Source organism: Hylaeus volcanicus, chromosome 1 (genome assembly GCF_026283585.1).
Source record: "Hylaeus volcanicus isolate JK05 chromosome 1, UHH_iyHylVolc1.0_haploid, whole genome shotgun sequence".
NCBI classification, from domain to species: domain Eukaryota; kingdom Metazoa; phylum Arthropoda; class Insecta; order Hymenoptera; family Colletidae; genus Hylaeus; species Hylaeus volcanicus.
The window spans coordinates 23,286,206-23,305,516 of record NC_071976.1 but is presented as its reverse complement, the minus strand read 5'-3'; the positions used below and the strand labels follow the sequence as shown (position 1 = coordinate 23,305,516).

The 19,311-nt window shown below is 39.1% G+C and overlaps 1 protein-coding gene across 1 annotated transcript in view; it reads right to left on the bottom strand.

The window, feature by feature from the left end:
• LOC128873927 (alpha-mannosidase 2) overlaps window positions 1-18,510 on the bottom strand; it is a 136,822-nt gene extending 118,312 nt beyond the window's left edge. The window contains exon 1 of the mRNA XM_054117970.1: window positions 18,045-18,510. The gene's annotated coding sequence lies outside the window, so the exon portion shown is untranslated. The remainder of the gene's footprint in view (window positions 1-18,044) is intronic.
• Window positions 18,511-19,311: the final 801 nt, after the last annotated feature.

Genomic DNA, 19,311 nt, shown 5'->3' with positions numbered 1-19,311 from the left:
TGAACGAAGGATTTTTGAAAAAATTAATTTAAAACAAGATGGCGTACATTTGAAGTTGATTTTCAATTTTTTCACTAAAATTAAGCGATTCAATACAGGATAAACAAAAAGTATACAAGAAAATAAAAAATTCTTCGATCAGGGACCCGTTAGTCTAATGTATTTTCTAAATCTACCTTTAGTTTTGTTTTCAGGTGTACCAGTTTGAAGAAATCTTGCTCAACCGCAAACCGAGTGGCCACCTACGCCATCGCCTGTTATGACGAAATGAAATAACCTTTTTTTAAAACAAAAATTCGTTTATAGTTCTTTAAGACTTACTTTGTAATATATTTACATTTCATTAATAAAAATTATTATTTAATACCTTAAAAACACACACACACACAAGAAACTGTCCGTTTCCATTTTCCTGACAGCGACTAACCCCTTAAACTTCAATTTAAGGTTTCACATCACAATAAATGATTTTATGTGTCTATGACTGGATCGCTTAAGTTTATTCTCTACAGCATCAAGTTCTGAAATCGTTTATGAATATCACTAATGTTTTTGCATTAAATTCATACTGCATTACAGAATATGATATACATTCTTTTATATAATACTTCAACCTACCGCTACTTCCATTTCTTCAAAGCGACCATTTGAATTCAACCAATTCCGAGAATAAACTCTCCCCTGAGTCTTCGTTTACGACATCTGGCGGTCTTGATACGTTTCGAAGAAGAGAGTAAATACTATGCGCGCCCTGACGAGAGTGTCTGTTTGAAAAAGTGGGGCAGTTCCCTGGAAAATTGTCCCAAGGATTCAACGTGAAAACAGTAAGATAATGGCGACCTCTCGTTCACGGAAATGGTCACGATCTTCGCGGAACCGAGACTTCCGACTTCGTTATCTTGAAACTCCACGGGTAGTCGTTAATCCATCTTCTCCACGGATGCATCAAGGAGAAACCCATTCTACTGTCTTGGGGAGGCGCTCCAAAGTTTTTTGTAGCCAAGATAATCCTCGAATCGGTATTCTCCTATACTAGAATCGTTTCTTGTCAAACTCAACATTTTTAAAATAGTATTTCAGTTTTAGTCGTAATTTTAACATCTTGCTGACGAGTCGCAAATTAACTGAGTCGTTATAAAAATAGCTTCGAATAGCTCAAAATATAATATATATGTATATATAAATTTTCTCGCAAAAGTCTGGAAAAAGTTAGACATTTTCTATAACGTATCATAAGAGGAGGTTCAGATTATTAGACAAGTGGAGGGCTTCTTCTGAAGTTACTTTTAAAATAAAGTTTTGTTACTCAAGTTCTTGCTAAAGGGACTGTACTTTGCGTTACAATTCGTCGGATCTTTCAGCGAACCCCTACTTTATTCTAGCCCTCGAATGTTCCACCCCCTTGACTGAGTAATTAATCGAACGGCAGTTAGCAGTCTTCCACGATTTCGGTCCAATAATCCTCGCCATTTAGTCCCTTTAATCTACTTTTCGCACCGAGAAACCCGAAGAAGTCTTTTCTTCCGCGATCGTTCAAGCGTTCCTTCAGGGATTCCCTCGGACGTTTCACAATGACGGACGAATTTGAGTGGATCAAGCTGGCTGAGCGCGATAACAGACTTAATACGATCTGAAACTGGAAACGCGGCCTCTATGCCTCATCAGGTGGTCAGCATCAATCGATCGTCCATCAATTTGTTTCATTTAATATGAATCCGTTTCATGCAGTTTATTTCTTTATGAAATAACGAGATGTCTTCTTCGGTACATCGTACATGTCAGGATCTTACATCTCCCTTAGATTGGCCTCTGTTGGTAACACTGTGGCTGCGATCGTGTTTTTTATTTTTTACGTTATTCAGTTTTTGTACAGACATGTTACCATCTAGTTTATTCTAGCACTGCCGATTACGAGATGTCTAGTTTTTCATATTGATTGCAATTACTTGAGGGATCTATATATTGGGTTGTCCGGAAAGTCCATGTCGATTTTTGGAAGGTGGTACAGGTCTAAATATATCGAAGTGGTTGAAATGTGTTTTTGAATGTTCCTTAAAAATTGGCACGAACTTTCTGGACAACCTAATATTAAGTATATAGACAAGGAATAATTGTGATTACCCATCGCTCAAAGTATAACAGTTTTTTAAATTTTACAAGTCCTTATGTCCAATAACCAACCGAACATGTCATACTATATTACATAAAATCAACCGTTTGAGAGTTTCCAGTCCAGTTCCCAACGAACTTACCCGTACAACTTACTCGGGAAATGTGATCGTCGATAAATGACGGACAAGTAGTCAGCTAGCTGAAATTGATCCCGTTAAGACGTAGACGTCGCAAGGCAAACGATCTGTCGAATTTGATAAGGGAAAAGAGGGTCGGTAACGAGAACCGGTGTCTGCGTAATAACAATCCCCAATGCGGAAGACATCGCGGCGAAAGTAAGGGAGGTCTGGAGGACACGGTTGGACCGGATCAACGTTTCTGGGAAAGAATCTTTCCTCTGGGATCCAGCGGGGCTTCCTTTTTACGAGATTTCGTGCGCCAGGTCGGGGAAATCCGGCGATTGTTGGATCGATGGGTGGCGGAAAATGCGATGGTCTCGAGTATCCGTGCCGACGGAAGCCAGCGATGAAAGAATGGGAGGGACAGCGACGAAGATAAGGCGAAAGGCGAGAGGGAGGGAGAGAGATGGATAGGCCGGAGGACGAACAGGTTCGCATTAAAATTCAAATATCACAGCCGAGGAAGAGCCCTCGCTTTGAGGTCCGTGGAGCACGCCGGGCCAATATGAATACATTACAACGTGTTTGCATCCAGCCCCGGGCCGGTAATGCCTTCTATTAGAATCATGCTGGCGCATTTTAATACGGGCCAAAAGGGAGCGAGAGGGCCACTGAACCGAGAGGCGCGACTAGTGGAAGACGAGTCTCTCTCGTGTCGCAAATTACCAGCCTGTTCTTGCCAAATATCGACAACATCAGGTACCAAACCGTATCGAGGACAGAAATTCCTGTCGATGGAAGAACGAGTGCATGGCTGACAGTCGAGAAACTATACTTAGATCCGGGGTTGGCAAACTTATTTTTTGGAAGGGGCTAGATCGTAGCAATTTTTGCCTACGAGGGCCACGTAGCAAACTCGAAGACATTTATTAGGTGTAAAAATTGATTCAGTGCCTTTCTTAAGAAAACTTATTATTTATTTGTGAAGGGAAGAATGAAAGCTTCCATCCAAAATCTTGAAAATGATATCAAATCGTGTTATCAACAGACGAGTCCAAGAACACGCTCAAAATTAATTAAGATTCGCCGGTATCTTAATGGAATATTTAAACTCTTCATGAATTCTCTTGCTTGCTTTATGCGACAACGTCCGAGAATAAAGGCATTCGCAAAAAAGATATACCATTTCTCTGTCTCTCTCCGCCATTTCTCTCGATTCACCCTTTTTCGTCCTTTTGTCTTCGTCTTTCACCTGGCTGTACAGTATCGCGATTTCGTATCATCAAATGAGCTGCAGAGTTAACGAGCCGACCCGGCGCACGCTTCGAGCGTAATTAATGTAATGAACGACTCACTTTAACGTTAAAATAACGCGTTACGGAGAATAATGGGCGAATGGAGGCACGAAGAAGAATTCTAAAGAGAGTTCCAGTCGCACAATGGTCGAATAGTGACAAAAATTCGAAGTTAGTAAAGTTGTGTTTCATGTATTGATTACTTTCGTCTGATCAATTTCATCCGATACTGTTGTTCATTAGATAATAACTATTAAACTGGCGATTAGGAATATAAAAGGTTATAAACAAATAAATTGCTTCTTTAAACAAAAATATCAGTTTACAATGCTGAACAAAAATTTTTTAATTTTTAAATATCGATAATACAGTCCAATATCTACTCTTTACAGATTATGTTTTAGGAAAGGTGATAATTTGAAATTAACTATATGAACATTAATTGAAATTAACGTTGCGTCTGCTTTGAAGCGTATTGGTCTGGGAGTACAGTATACTTGATGGAACAAATATAGCGATTACTCTCGTAAACGCAGCAGGGAGTCAAGACGCTACGTTATAAATCACCATTTCATAACCGTACCTAGAAAGTCCTTTTACACCGCTACAAATTTCACATAGACGGCAAGAATAAGAATGCCTTACTTGGAAAAGACAAAAACATTCTATGATATTTTTTACGAGACCAAATAAGTCTTTTAAGAAAGGTTTGTTTTCAAAAATATATAAAATTCAAATCCCTTGACCAAAAACCAAGCAAATCTAACTTATAGGTATTTAACAAAAGGATTAGATGAATTTCGAAAGAGCCCTTAGAAATTCATTATATTTATTACACGTATTTAAGACAGCGGAGATAAAGCAACTCCCTTGATGATTACATGTAATTAATTCTCATATGGTTAGTTTAAAGTGTTTTCTTTCCGGAAAATTGATCCATAGAGATAACAAATGCCTCGGCTGTCAAAAGCCGGAATTTGTTTCTAACAATTAAATACAAAATTTTTAACACATTTGTTTTCAATTAAAACAATTTCTATCCGGTACTCCTATATTTTCACTTTAATCACCCAAAAGCTCAGTATCATTGGATTGCCATTTAGCAGTATTAATTAATTGAATAAATATTTGTATTTGTTTGTATTAAATAGCAACTGCATGATATATATTTCCAGCATCTACTAATGAAAATTAAAATTTTCATATTTTTTACCACATCTACATTGATAGCAGCACCAATGGTTGTTGAAAATACGTGTCCATGATGAAAATTCGTGTAGACACGAATCCATTCGTTTACTTTTAATTATACGCAATTGAAAGTCTTTTTGTAGAGATTCAAATAACGTACAATTAAAAACAGTTCAAATAACTGTTGAACTTATTTTCATTGGGAACACCACTTTCGTTGATGGATAACATTTACGTGAAAATATAATGAAAAATATACGAATTTTGTTTTCCCATTGCGTAAATTGTTTCGTTATTCAATAGAGAAAATTAAAATTTGTATATTATTTATTATATCCCCATGGCAGTAACGCCAAATCTCTTTTCAGTTTTTCCTCCAGTAAAATGTATGTCAGCATATGCAAAACGAAATGTTCATGTTGTTCCATGTACTAATTTCAAGCTCCATTTTCAGGCTTTGTGTTACAGTACGAATGACATTCTATTATAGGTCAATTAACATGTTCTTCGCGTAACTGTGCGCCATAAAATCATAAAATCCGCAGTCCAGCGATGAGGTTCGGCCAGCCGTGTTTTATTTTCACAGCTGTCATTCCCTCGAGTTGACCATCGCTCGAGCTGAACAAATATAAATAACGGCAGGGATAACTCTCGATCGCAAATCCGAGCAACAAAACTGATCAATATTCCAGAGATTCCAATAATTCCTCTTGTAGCAAAAGTGCTACGAGACGCCTCAACGGTCGTCCATACGATACTCGCAATCAGCAGTTTCCATAGCGATTCGGTTTCCTTTCGCAGCTCACGAAGAACGATGGCTGCCCATCCAACCCGATATAATCGTCCCTTAACGATCCCGAATTCTTTCTCAGCGATCGTTTCCACCGCGCATGGAGACCCTTAAACATGTAACGCTTACGTTCTTGATGGTTTGACGAAGGCAACGACCTACGCCGCGCGCCCTATATGGTTTTCTCGAGGCGTCCGAGCTTCTTTCGAGGCGTTCTTCCTTGAGCGTCGTACCGCTTATTAGGAGATCCTTTCCTCAGCGAGAGAAACCGGTGGAAAACGAAACTGTTCGACACTGGAAATTCCCCGAGGAAATCGGTTTCACTCGCGAAAGAGACTATTGGTATCGTTCGGAGCAAGATTATTTATCAGCGTATTTGCAGAATTAGATCCATACATCTAACGTCGACAATATCTATGAACACGATAATCTTAATCTTACGATGACATTTGCTGAGTTTCAGTTCTGAAGTCGTTCAACCCTTAGTGGTATAATCGTTTTCTTAGTTTGTTCTGGTGGTACCACCTTAGGTATAAAGAAATTGCTTACAGGTATTTCAAGTGAAGTGTTTTATTAAGAAACCAATCGTTTAGAAAGAATATATTAGATTCTTTAGAAAGTAATTTCGATTTTGTCTACCAGAACGATTATTTGTACTTTTAATCAGCCACTTTCACTCCAAACCGTGTATGTTTATGTATTTATAGCAAATATAGGAGAATGTATGATAAATACAAATATATATAAAATATCAGCAATAAAATACACGTTACACTGTTTAGTAAATAAATTCTGTTTTCATTTAAATTCCACTTCTTCATCTGGATCTGTGCAAATACAAATGTCCATAAGCATCCGCAGTATAATCATTATATATTTCGAGAAATTTGAAAGTATCCCCTTAAAAGGCATTAACGTCAACCATCAGGTAAGCCAGCAGCTCCACTTGGGCGTCCCACGTCAGGGCCAATCGTCTCCGCAAGATGTTCCGTTCGCGATCACCATCTTTTATAACGCGCGATTACACCCGAGCGTATCCAGCGCGTTCCCGAGCGTCAGCGTTAAAAACTCCACCGGCCTGGCCAACGATCCGATCACGAAGGTCGATCGTACCCGGTCGTCCTTGCCCGGTGGACCGTGTTCCCGCTAGGGCAGCAGCTCGTTCTCGATTAAGCGGGACCTCGTTGTTTTCCGGGTGTACGTTGAAAATGAGATTTCCAACGACGATTACTTTTTCTCCCCTTGCACCGCGCTCTGGCAAAGCCATCGAGCCCTCCATCCGCCCCTCCAGACAATCGTCGACGGTAGTCTGGTTATCGGCGAAACGTAAAATAAATTCTCCCAGTGGCTGACGCGCGATAGATAAACCGTGACCAGAGGTATACGCGTTACAGTTGCGGTTTTACGGATCGCCCCGTAGGAAAAGTCGGCTCCCTCCATTTGAATCCGGATTCCCCACCATCGGCGACATCTCACTTTCCGTGGATATATCATCGAGATATCACCTAGCAACGAAAGCCGATAGCTTTCCCGGCGAATCAATAGACGTCCTGTAATGCGATATATCGGATGGCACTCCTCGGCCTTCACTTAGGCCTATGCTTGCTCTATCATTTAGTCGGTTCGCTTCTCTCTCTCTCTCTGTCTGGACTCTCTTTGTACCCTCTGTCGATCAACCTATCAGCCTCTCAGCCGTTCCATGTACTACGGAGAGTCCATGTACCTCTGCCCTTGAGTAAATACATTTATTCGCGTGCATCCCACCTCGCCGTACCGTCTACTCCGAGTGCGTACGTGTGTGTACGCATGCAAATTCGTCGTGCGTTTGCTCGCGAGGCGTGAAGCGAACGCGGCAAGTCAACCGTGATCGCGCTCGACGAAAACCGTCCGGGAATCGAGTTTTCGAGCCGCGGCGTTTTTCCAGTAAACGTCGCGAGTACTTTGCCGAACTCCGCTTGTGGAACTGTTTGCCTCGTTTATGGTCGTGCTTCTCGTCGAACTGTCCGCTTAGATTCAGTTAGTTGTCGTTGAGCAACTGGATTCTTTATCAACGCTTTATTTACAGGCCGGTCGGATGAATTTATATTTAATTTAGTCTGAATAATTCTATTAAAATGTACTTAATTATGCGTAAGATGTCTTAATTTGTCTCTACTGAAATATATTTTGCTGAATTCTCATTATTGCTGAATCTACTCATGTCTAATCATGCAATCGTGACACTACTGAAACTTGTTCAATCCAACTCAATTGTAATCATAGCTAGGCTAGTTTGCATGATTTTATTCTTGTCTACTCAAATATGTCTACCTTGCACAGCCAAGTTTATGCAAAATATTCGAATACTATTTGAATAATCAAGTATTAGTGAAATATTCGAATAGTCAAATATTCAAGTAAACTTTGGATAGTAAAGTATTGAAGTAACATTCGAATGAATTAACATTAAATTGACCACTTTAAAATATACCAACTTGAACGGAGTTTCCGTTCTATTCTCACCATTTTATAATTGACGAATCTGTCTAACGTCGGATGCATTTTCCGGAAGGTACATTCGCAGGGCGGATTTATAGTTCTGTTAGAAGGCCAGATGAATGGCCGCAATCTGGAAAATAAACAGCTGCCGCGGTCAGCGAACGGCTGCATCGACTTGCTCGCAGATTTATATTCGCGGGCGGGCAAGAACGGTGGTTCCCGGTGTCGTGGATTCTTATCCGATTCTTCGTTTCCCCTGACGCTGCGGTTACGGTCGCGATTAGAGGAAGAGCAGAGTAATCTCTTTCGAAAAAGAAACGTATGCAACTGGGTGACCGAGCTTTTCGAAATAAAAGAAGCTGCAAAGTTATAGTACCGTATAAATTCTTGTTCCCATCGCGCTCGCGATACATCCACGCTACATCATATTCCGCCATGTTATGCAGTTCCGTGGTTTAGAAAAATAACTTTTATCTTGAAAACGTATTACTAGAATGTATGGTTGGCGGTAAAGCCGAGGATAATTCAGGACCAGGATGTAACTTAGCATTGTAGTTTTCTCATACTTTTAGACGGGATATTCGTTAACTAACTTCCGAAGAATGGGTTGAAAAGCTGTGTTGAAAAGTTCTTATTGTTTAACAGGGTAGTTTTCAGTTCCAGAGGAAACTAACACCATAACTCGACAAACTTAGTTTTAACGATGATGTTTCTAAAGAGTAGTAAAACTTTTGTATTTGTATTTCTTAAAAAAAATGTTAATATTCGAATATGTTGTAAGTATTCGAATGTTACACGTAAACTTTAAATATTTAAATATTTAGATATCGTTATTCGATTATTACTCGATCACTTACTTGAATATCATTGTTTGATTATTACTCGCTTATTTGAGTATTCGAATATTTCTACTCGACCACTTGATTTGAATATCATTATTCAATGATTATTGAGATCGTTATGTATCCTAATGTCTTTATTCGATTACTATTCGAATAGTATTATGCAAAGGAGTACGTATTCATATATTTGGACCATTTGAATAATGCATCGGATTCTCAGCAGAACGTAATTCAGCGCCAAGAGAATGGGGCATGCGAACACATCTATACACCAAACTCCAAAGATTTGAAAATGCAACAATAATAGTAAATAACATTTAAAGATGCATTTTCAAAATTTATTATCAATTCATTCCTTTTAAGATACTCTCAGTAGAGTATTATTTGAAAAATGCTTGTATAAGTTTCTCTAGAGGAAAATATTCAGAGGCAATTTTAATTATAAAAATAGTATCGAATGTTCAGATCAAAGCGTTTCAGGCGCATTCAGTGTTTTCGATGGTTCTTTGTTTAAAAAAAGTTGAAGCACTATTTCAGTAAAGACAACGAGACGTTCCGCTAGAAATACGTCTGACGGTTTAATCACGATGGTACAGCGAGCTGGAAGCAAGCGCGATTAAATACGTTTCTGGTCGTCTTGTTTATCGTGGTTATCAGAGCCGTGGCCCGTGAAAGCGACAGTCTGCACGTTTTAATTCAGATGCCGCGATAAGACGTTATTTCGAAATCGCGTGGGAAATTACGCGTTTTATTGAGGCCGTTTCCAGGACACTTAAGACCGACAGGAATTCCTTACGCCGTTGAATATTTATCATTCGCCTAGGGGAAATTTAATTAAAGTCTGGCGTAGTCCAATGCGGGACACTCGAGTTTGTTTTGCTCGGTTTAGCATTTACTCTCGATGAACCTTATCCTCGAACCGAGATGAATTCGAAAGACTTTCTACTTACCATCTCGAGTCCGAGCTCTGTTTGAGATTTTAGTTGCTTCTTTTCGACTGTGAAATTTCTTTTAGACTTTGGATTATTTTGCGATATTATGTCGGAGTTTATTCAAATTTATTCTATTTATTACTCCTTTCGCAGAGCTGAATAAAAGAGAAAGTATTTGAAGTTTTGTTTACAGCTTAAATAAAATAATATTGTAAATCGGAGGCGAAATTTCAGCAAATGAAATATTAAGATATAAAAATTTAGTATCTATGAAATTAGAGGAGAAGTGCGATAAGGCACACAATTTTGGTTTATGCGACTATTCGAAAAATAATTGTAGAGTATGTGGAAGTTGCATAAGCAATCACAGACGAAGCTGTGTGGATGGCAGTACAACACTATTCACGTCTATCATTACTATTCGACGTACGACACGTTGTTACATCTACATCCTCTATTATCTACGATTATTTGTTTGCATAGCTTCCTATTTGTGGACAATTTTGATCAAACTTACAATCGAGAAAAAGATCTCGATAATCATTTTTACGATACCCTGTTCGATTCCCTTTACCGCCCACGGAAGTCCGTCAGCGGTGATGTTACAAGAGCGTTGACACTCCCCAAAGCCATGGATCCGGAACACCGCCCCTGAAAGTAATTGAACTCTGCCTGTTTGCCTAATTAGCCTGTCGCTGTACGAGAATAAGCGAGTTTAACGTCGATCACGTCGAACGTCCCAGAGCGTGCAATGATTCAATCCCAAAGATACGAAACGTTCATTTGCACAACAACCGCCACGAGGACATTAATCTGCCAACTTTCCAGCGATACACACCCGTAAGCTATTTTCAAATCGAGATCGATCCCGTCGTATCGTAACTGTTCCCTTTCGTTACTATTGGGTTTGAAGAAACCATAGTTCAATCGATATCGCGTTGGAACCTTTCTATCTGAGATCTTTGATCCCGTCAACGAAATAGAAAATCGGTTTCGGTGTAACGATTTCGTAATTATCGTGCGACCAGAAGACAGGCAAGTATAGACTCGGGCTGGACTGGACAATTGGTCCCACGGTGGCAAGCCTGTTTCTGGCGGTCATAACCCACACATATTAATTGCACCGGATCGAAGGATGGACGACAGTTTCTTATGTGTCTAGCTATCCATCTAATCGCCATTCGTATTTCTACTTGAGTTCGAGGGAATCATATTAATTAGGGGTGAGATCGAGTTTGGTACGTGCTTATGCCTTCGAGACAGTAATCGAACATCAATTTAATTGAAATTGTTTTAGCAAACATGTGTATGGATCAAATTTAAACGAATTTAATATATTTGACCAAGCATAGGTATATGTAGATGAAATTTAATTAAACGTAATGTATTTTATAAAGTATATCCATAAAACGAAATTTAATTGAATATATTTCTAATTAAAATCTTCCCAATGTGGGATTTCTAAGTTGTTAAAATATTTAAAAATAATTTGGATACGTAATGACTATTACTAGGTTCAATAAATGAAGGTACAAGTTTTCATTCCAGATATGATTTCAAATTAAATGCTGAGCTACTGACATATCTGACAAAAGAGAACTTACGATGAGATAATGAAAAAAATAAAATTTTGTTAAAAATACATTTTTTACGCTATTAATTTTCTTCGTAAGTTCTCAAAGAAGTTAAATGTCCTTCCAAGCGTATGACCCAGTATCACCTCTTAAATATAAGCATACGACACCAAATCTCCTCGAACTGCAGACATTTAAAATTCACGGAGGACTACTGATTGCTAGGAGTAAGATTGTTCTTGACCCAAAGTTCTCGGAAAAGTTGCTCGCGGAAAAAATCCATGATGTACACGGCTTAGCACCGAGCGCGAGGCAGTAGCGTAGCAATTGTAGCGTCTCGTTAGACGCGACAATTAAAGCTCTCGTTATTTTCAGCCGTGAGAACCGGATCGTTTTAATGAGGGCCGAGAGAATTAAACGCTTCGAGATTACACGATGCGAGCTTCCTCGTGCATCGTTCCATCTCGAAATTATTGTCAACGTGGAAATCTCTGGCAAACTCGGTTTAGAACGGACATTTAGAGACGAGTACGTAGACCTAATCTCTCCATCTACGTCGAATAAAATAACATCGCGCGGCGTTGTATAAAATTACTCGAGCAACGATGCTCGTCAACAGTTTCGAATTTCAACCGAAATTGGGAACGAAATAGTATCTCGTCAAAGATCAAATGTTGATAGTGAAATGGCTGTTCGATAGGTTTCCGTAGACGATGGTTGGCTTTAGGTCAAACCTTGCTTTATATAGAACGAATCACGAGAAACAGGACATCTGAGTGGATCTGTCAAGATTAAAGATAGGACAAACTGCTCGAGGGAAACATTGTGTGGTATGCAGGGTGTGTCACAGATTAGTTTCTACGATTTTTCAGAAAGTTCCAATAGTCTGACAAAAAATGTTTCGAGTAAAAGTTAATCAGCTGTGAATCGATTTTGACATATAAATATACTGTCTCACTTCATTACTTCTTTCGTTAAATTAGAAATAAAAAAAAAAAATAACAAAATAATTCGTTATTTGAAATATCTACTATTTCAAATGATCTGACAATATTTTTATTTTCAACTGTATTGAGAATAACGATTCGAAATATATTATTTCAAATATTTATATCCTATTGTCAATTCAATTAAAATTTGTCTAGGTCTGTCGTAAACACCAGCGGAATATTCGAGTAACTCTCGTCTGAAAAGAGCACCGTACTACCAATAGTAGCAAGAAATGATTTTAAAAAATGTCTCCGTTGACGGTATCGCGAGTTTTATTATACGTTGAATCACGATATGCGACTTGGCAACGGTTGGCTCGTTCCAGAGTCGACGAAAAAGATGCAAAATAAGGTGAATTAGCACTAGACGGTACGTGGCCATATGAAAGTGGAGACGACGAAGCTAAAGCCATCAACTCGTATGAATTCTATTTAATGAACCGTCCCTGTGCGAGTGTAATAATCTATTCACGCTCTGGCTGTCCCCAGACGACGATGTAATTGCCTAATAACTTCCAGTGAAAAAAAATAATTCTCTGAACGATCGATAATGAATCTCTTGGACGTGAAACGTATGTACATCACGATGAATTCTTCATTCAGCAGATTCGCTAGCGAAGAACCTTTGCCTTCCATGTCCTCTGCATGTCGCTTTAATTTCTCACGTCTTTCGTTGCGTAGCCTCGGTGATCCCTGCTAATTACATGACTGTCTGAAAACTTCGTTAAGGCGCGCAAGTGGTCACGATTGAAGCGTCACATTTAAATAGGAGAAACTAAATAACCGCAAAAACGAAGCCGGCGCTTAATTTGATAACAAAGTTACGCTACTTAGCTTTTCAATAGCCAAGACATGGCTTATAGATTCGTATCAGCCACGACGGATAATAGAGAGCAACGTAATGAAGTAGGCAACGTTTAGCACGGCTCATTTCCTCCTATGGACTTATTTCCTGCTCTCATACTATCGACAACAAGTTACGGGTCAACTTAGTTGCTGTAACACCCTGAAGAGCTAACAACGGCCTATAATTAACAAATGTTGGGTTTCAAAGTGCACAAGGTAAAACAAAAACATTTAATTTTCTTAAGAGGCGAAGCCATTTTGGAAATTTGAGAAAATCAATTTTCTCTTAGCTAAGTAAGAGTTTTTTAAACTCTTTTTCTTCTTCTGTTTATTTTAAATAAACCTATGAAGAATTGGAGCACACGGTGATTCTTTCCTTATTTCACATCAAGGTGTTAGTCTCTCTTCCTCCACTCACAATCCCGTCAATGACCAGACCCTCTCGCTCGTTCTTCCCATTTCCTCTTTCTCCCAGCTGCCAGCATGAGAATCCAGTTTCTAAACGTGTGTGTAAGCGTCAAGAACCACGTGTACGCATTTCAAAACAACCGCCGTTGAAGAACCAGCCATCACGTCGCGAACCAAGCGATATTACTTTTTCTTCCACTACATATTCGTATCTCTATCCAACGTGGAACTTTCCATTCCCCGTCGACGAAATAATGGACGTATTTATTCGATGATACCGGTCGTCCTTAGATCCTTGTCAAACTATTGCGCAACCAGGAGCGATTCTAGGCTTCCTGTCACATGAGTGCCATCTCAAACAACTCCATTTTAGGAGGCAATTTCTTTGTCATCTTTTCTATAAAACGTATATGTTGTTATATGTATATTTTAATTTTATACGTTCTTAATCTTCATTGATGTCACCTTGAAAATACAGGAAGTTATTTAGAAACAAAAAGAATTCAGTCCTTATCTTGCCACAGCTCTGGTCCTGTCATCGACTGTCAATCCCTGACACTAACTACCTTATAGAAAAAAATGACAACTTATATTTCTAACCAGTTAATGTGCTAATGCCTCGAATCAAGATACTCAATTATGTTTGCTTTCTTTTAACCTTCTATTTTTGGAAATAAAGAGTTGTTCTACGAATCACGGAATGCCGCCTACTTTCTTGTCGCTTTCTACGTCTCTAGTGAAACAAAAAGTGTTAACTACTATGGCTTCAGTTTCCTTAATGTGTCAACTTGTTAAACAATTTTTATCGATAATTATGGGCCTGACTATATATACAATTGTTTCATGTATTATTCAATTTAATACCAAGTAAAATACTTTTGCATTCCATTGAAAAAAGGGTCTTCAAGAACGATCTAAAGACTTCAGTTTTGTCGTTTGTATAGCTGCGTAGTAAAGCTTACGATCCCGTGGATGGCTTCCGGAGACAGGTGCGTATACTGCAAGTGAAAGAACACAAAAACCCTCGCAGGCTGGCGAGAGTGCGTGTGCAGGGTGCACATAGTCCAAGTATGCGCCAAAACAGGTATCGACAAAGGCGCAGGTGCCTTCGAGCGAGGGGAAGTTTCGACAAAAGACGCCAACGAAACAAAGAAACTTCGGTGCGTTCTAGGGCCTCGGAGACTATTGCCCAGCGCTTGTCTCGTTCAACTTGGTTCCTTTTTCCGATAGCTCGATAGGCTGTTTTCGTCCAGAGACAATCTTCCGAGTGAAATTTCTTTAAATAATACACGTGATCTTTCGGAGCTCCGCTGTATTTAACTTTGTGTTGAATTTAATATACGTTTATTCATTACGACAATAAATGTGCCAAGTACTTGTACATACTCTGCATCACATAGAAATTAATCCCACGCATTAGTTTAAGAATTTCAAAGAATTTATTGTCTATTTTGACATTGCGTGACGAAACGTATTTATATTTGTATGATGAAAAATCATGTATTTTTGCGAGACTACTCTACTTTTATGCTGAAACAATAAAGTGGCGTTAGCCATTATCAGTGTTGAAATATTTTGGCAAGGTACAAAAGAAAGCTGCCAAAAAATCCGACAAATACCTGAAATATTTAAAAGGTACAAGGAAACTCTGTGACAGAATATCTGTAGAATCGTATTTCGGTCAAAGCTAACCATTTCGAGCAGTTTCAGTGAAGGTAAACGACTATTTCCACGATACTGGAGTACAAACATGGCTGTAACTCGGGAACAAGGTTAAACAGGGCACCTGTTTACGTGAACTTTCATTATTGTTCTCATGTCCTCGATCGACTACCAAAGTGGGCTCCACGCGATAGGGTACACTCTCCATAATTTATAATGCATTGCATAAAATAACTAAAAGTTATTCGCATTGTGCGAAGTGCACACGTATGCAGCGAATACCTCCCAGGGTATTTTTCTCGTATTCAAACGCGGTCTAACTCAGACCTGGGCACTTGAAGGGATACTATTTGAAATATCAGTAATTGAATAATGATATTGAAATATTATTTCAAATAATTGTGTAACTGTTCTTGAAAAATATATCAGGTAAAATCATAAATAGGCATATAATGATTTTGAATTTGTAAGCGATGAAAATGAAACAGCAAACAATACCATGTCTTATATTGACATTTTTGTAAGATATAAGGTCGTTTTCATTATATGATTATACGATTGTGTCAATCGTTTTTTTTTTTTTTTATTATTCTTGAGGATTATTTTTATCCTTGAAGTAAAAAACAAAAATTGAAATAGCTATTTTCTCAAACGAATTGACATTATTTTCATTTTTAAGTAACAGTTCGAAACAAATTCTTTCAAACTTTAACGAAAATTTGTCATAGCTCGATTTGTCCCTTGCTTCGAATATGTATACAAAAATTACGACGCATGGTAATGGCCATCGTTCCGTTTACCGCCAATTTCGTAATACGTTTCCTAACATAGTTTTGTAAACAAGGTAATTATCAGGAACACCTAGACACGCGATGGTCGCCTTAATTACACGCTACGGTTCGACAATTTAGGCGGAGCAGCACCAGCGAGAGAGAAAAAACGGTAAACGAGAGTAATACCGTGGCGCCTTTGATCTCGTCGCGATAATAACTTGCTAGAAAAGTTAATTAATACCGGGTCTCGAGGAGTCCAGAACCAGCGAACAAGCGAAGATGATTGACTTCGTTACACGCACCAACGTTGGACCGGAGATGAACTTCCGTCTATCCTCGCGATCGCTCCTTTTATTATCGATGCTTATCACAAAAAGCTGGCAATGTGGTTGCGCAACTTTCCCAGTGTTAGTTTCAAACGTATCAAATTCCTCTGGTTTTAATAATTGAAAGGTCTCATCGAAGAGAACCCGGTCCCATCCCTGGTAAGTCATCTGCATCGAAAAACTCACGACTTTCAACGTATAATGAGAAGAAGTAAGAAGGGAACATATTCAACCAGCACGCGACGATTTTGATCAAATTTATATGGGAGCTATTATTTAAAAAAAAATAATTGACACGTATTTTGTTTTATCAACAATCGTCGATATTGAATGAGTGAAAACAGCCCCTAAAGTGGGTGGTGAAAAATATGTTTCTTTTTTCTAAGTAACTTGGAAACTAAAGGAACTAGGACACAATTTTTTCTTTAAATTATGCGTTTACGATTGGATACTTTACTCATACAAGATAAAATTGTTTAGTTATTTATTTGAATAATATAAATATTTTTTAAATTGTTGTGTTTTGTTAATTTATCTTAGTAAATTTTCCTCATTCGTGCAAATTTATGTAGCGTAAAGTACAATCTAAGAGAAAATAAAATGAAATGAAATATACTTAAGAACAAAGGAAATAAATTGAATATAATCTGATTGTAAATAACTTCATGTACGAGGTATAAACTAAAAAAGAAACAATATTGTTCAATCTATAGCGTTAGATTTCTTTTAGGCCTCAAACTATCTGAACTCAATTGTGAAAGCTGTTTGTCCTGTTGCTTCATTCTACGTCAGTTTAATCCTGAATCAGAGTGAATAGATTTCATTTTGTAAAAGGAAATTTGATACATCTAACAGAGGTTCTACTGTATAATAGAGTGTCCAACCTAACTCTTGTGTTTTTTTTGCGATAGAAAAAATTTTGAAGAAAAACATTGTTTACTTTGAAGAGACATACTATGATAGACAAAAAAAAGGAGTATTTCCATTATTGTAATATTGTAGCTGATAAATAGACAAATTCAAACATGAATAATGTGTTGATTCATTAAGTTGTCCGAAAAGTTTCTTTCGTTTTATTAATAAGTAATACATACGCAATATTTTATGTGTAATGTTACATTATTGAATTGTGTACGATTCATTTTGCTCCATTACTGTTACAACATTAACATCTAATTAGATTGTCTATTTATATAAACACTACCGCATAAAATAATTGAGTGCAAGTTACGAAAGAAACGTTTGGGACAACCTAATACATATGATCATGTAGGAGTTATTCTTGTGAAATCATACTCCAATGTATACAATTCGAGAATATGACCTGGGTAATCTTGTTGACTATCATAGTATGGTCACCTTCCAAACAAAACAATGTTTTCCTCTAAAATTCTTTTTCTATCGCAAAGAGCACGTGAGATTCGTTTTGATTTATGCATACTACTATTAGTACATCAACAGACTTGTCTGTTTCTTCAAATTGGCCACTGTGAATAGAGAGCCAACAAAGCAGTCAATAAATTTGCGAGCGCCAGAAGGAAAAACGCGAAACACCGTGCATGTGGTGTCTCGTGCAGCTCTACTCCGTTAGAAGATGGAAAACAAGACAGGAAGAAGAATCGACCGAAGACTAGCGCGCAGCATCGTCGAGCTGAAAACGCCACGAGGAGCGTCTCGTTCAAAGTCAACATTTATGTGGCCACTCACCGACAGACTCGAGCGTGGTAGCGTCCCAACGTCAGCTCCGAGAAGGCCATCCTCGCTCCAGGTAGCTGGTTGGTCCCCTTTAGAAAAGAACCTTTCGTCGTGCACTCGCAAACATCGAACCTCGATCACTGATTTTTCACTCTGGTCCCCGAAAAAATGAGCACTTCGCGCACGGTTCAAGTCCCGAAACGAGAGCACGCGGACGTGACAGTCGCGTACCCAACCTTAACTAACCGTGGCAAGTCCTGAAAGGAACAGTCACGAGAGAGAAACGCGAGAGCACACATCCGACGTCCCTGAAACGAGTTCTCCCGGTCAGAGGTGGCGAAAGAACGAAAGGAAACGCAAGACGTGCAGGAAAACACTCACTGTCGCGGAACGTAGACGCCACTGGGATGCTCCGATATCGCAGGAGCACCGTAGTAAGGACACGATGGCACGAGACTTCGCGACACAATATCCGCAATCCGCGGAAGGACTGTCGTCCGAACCCGCGTTCACCCGCGCCCCTCCATCTGTCAGACCGACAGGAAGGGGAAGTCAGGTAGATGGACAGAGATAGAGCGAGAAAGAGGGGGAGTTTGGATAGTGGCGCACCTTAACGCAAAGAGACTGCGCGGGAACGGAGCGAGAGAGACGGATAACTGGCGCCATACCGATTACGAGGGTGGGAGAAAGCAAGAGGGATGTTATAGCGCAGGTCCGTCGCTAGCGAAGGGTGTTCGGGTCCATTCGAGGATTCTCGGCACAAGACTGGGATCTCGCGTGTATATATTCCGATTTCTTTTGAGAATTTGACGAATATACGCCAAATATAACAAAAATTAGACTTGGTTGGTGGCGATGGTTATCGAGGTAAACGGAGTAGTCTCAATTATACAGGGTGTCCCAAAACTCGCGTAGGAGCCGGAAATGGGGGCTGAGACGATTCTGAACAACAATTTCCTTTGCAAAAATGCCGGGGAGGGCTTCGTTTTTGAATTATTAACGAAAGACACCGACCAATCACAGCGCCCGATTAGCGCGCGCTCAGCTGGTTGCGCAGGCGCACCCAGCCAGTCCTGGCTCGAGCTTATGCTCTCGTGGGTGATCGCGCGCTAATCGGGCCCTGTGATTGGTCGGTGTTTTTCGTTAAGGCGTCTGGCCATCCTGAGCGCTCGCCAGATGGGTACTATTTTTAAAAAATTCATACATGCGAAAGTATAGAACAAAATATTTGTATGTTTTGACACATACTAAAGAACGGTTTGATGAACACATGAAAATT